Genomic DNA, 1,498 nt, shown 5'->3' with positions numbered 1-1,498 from the left:
GCCCACTCTCATGTTCTCCCCAGATTTTAGCTAGCAAACCACCCGCAAAGCTGCCTTAAAGCAAACAATGCCTTGAGTGTGATGGAGGCAGAAGGGAGGGGATGAGGGGGAGAAGGGCCCCCAAGACGGGCCATTATCCCAGCCATTGGGCTGGTCCTGGAAGGCTGGCTGTGCCAGAAGGAGCTGGCACCATGGCTGGAGAAGCTGGGGATGGCACTTTCAAATTGGCAGTCTTTTAAAATCACATCTTACATTTTTTGCTCCCTAAAAACGTGTTGATGACCAGGCACGACCAGGTAACCTTCTGTTCCCAGCAGTAGGGGGGGTTTCACAGGCTCACCAGGAGCCGTGCAGTATTAGGAACAGAAGTTGCTGAAGAGGGTCCAGGGCACCTCCCCTAAGTGCACATGGAGCAGGGCGGACCTGCGGCTGGTCTCTCAGGTCAAGGGTAGACCAGCACTGTAGCCCCAGATGCCTCCTCTGGCTGAAGTCGCATCCTCCTCTGCTCTCATCACAGCCAGAGCAGCGCCCTCCCATTTGGGAACAATACACTGTTCTTTTCATGCCTGGGAGTAGCTGTCCCCATTTTACAGTTTTCTCTCTGACTTTTAATGTTGCTGTTTCCAGCGGGGACATGACTTCTTTCCCTCTTGCTACAACCCTGTTGGAGGTGGAAATTGAGGGGTTCTCCTCTCCCCCATCCCTCACGTCTCCTCCTCTGCTTCTGGTTTCCTCTCCCTCCTGGGCTGTGGAGAGGCCCCAGAACCCACCTCAAAGACAGGCCACATGGGGGCCAGGCCTGCCTCTGCTGTGAGTGGATGAATCCATTTCTCTCCTAGCACCTGGCTTTTTATTTTAATTAATTAATTAAATGAAAATTGGTCTTTAAAAAAATTATTTATTTGGCTGCGCTGGGTCTTAGTTGCAGCATGTGGGATCTAGTTCCCTGACCAGGGATTGAACCTGGGCCCCCTGCATTAGGACTGCAGAGTCTTAGCCACTGGACCACCAGGGAAGTCTTGTGCCTGGCTCTTTAAATCAGTAGAGTGGAGAGGTGTTGGACATTTTCTGCATCATGACTCACTTTGGTGGTTTATGAGGAGAGCTAAAGACTCTGCCTGGGAAAAACCCCACCATACCTCACAGAATCCCTGAAATAATCCAGTTAAAAACCTGTGACTAAATGGTCCTCATGGCTCTGAGGTTCTATGGTTCTCCTGAGGCCAAGGCTGGGGGTGGCTGCTTACAATGGAGCAGAGAACACACAAGCCCATTGCCTTAGGATGCCTCCCACGCAGTGACACATGATACCTGCTTTATAAATGTTTTCTATTATTAACTTGATGGGTCAGGGCAAGAGGCACAGGTGTGAGGCCTCTTAGTCTCAAGACAACCCAGAGACAGGTAGGAATAATTATATCTGTAAATTTTACAGTCAACAGAGGGAAAAAGAGTACTTTTAAAAGCATCCAGAAAGAAGTGAAGGCAAGGACTCAGA

The 1,498-nt window shown here is 50.2% G+C and overlaps 1 non-coding gene across 1 annotated transcript; it reads right to left on the bottom strand.

The window, feature by feature from the left end:
* Positions 1-942: 942 nt before the first annotated feature.
* Positions 943-1,015, bottom strand: TRNAR-CCU (transfer RNA arginine (anticodon CCU)). Its single transcript has one exon. It is a non-coding gene; the product is annotated as a tRNA-Arg (tRNA).
* Positions 1,016-1,498: the final 483 nt, after the last annotated feature.

Source organism: Hippopotamus amphibius, chromosome 8 (assembly GCF_030028045.1).
Source record: "Hippopotamus amphibius kiboko isolate mHipAmp2 chromosome 8, mHipAmp2.hap2, whole genome shotgun sequence".
NCBI lineage: Eukaryota > Metazoa > Chordata > Mammalia > Artiodactyla > Hippopotamidae > Hippopotamus > Hippopotamus amphibius.
Note: the sequence above shows the minus strand (reverse complement) of the source record. Positions and strands in the feature narration are given on the sequence as shown.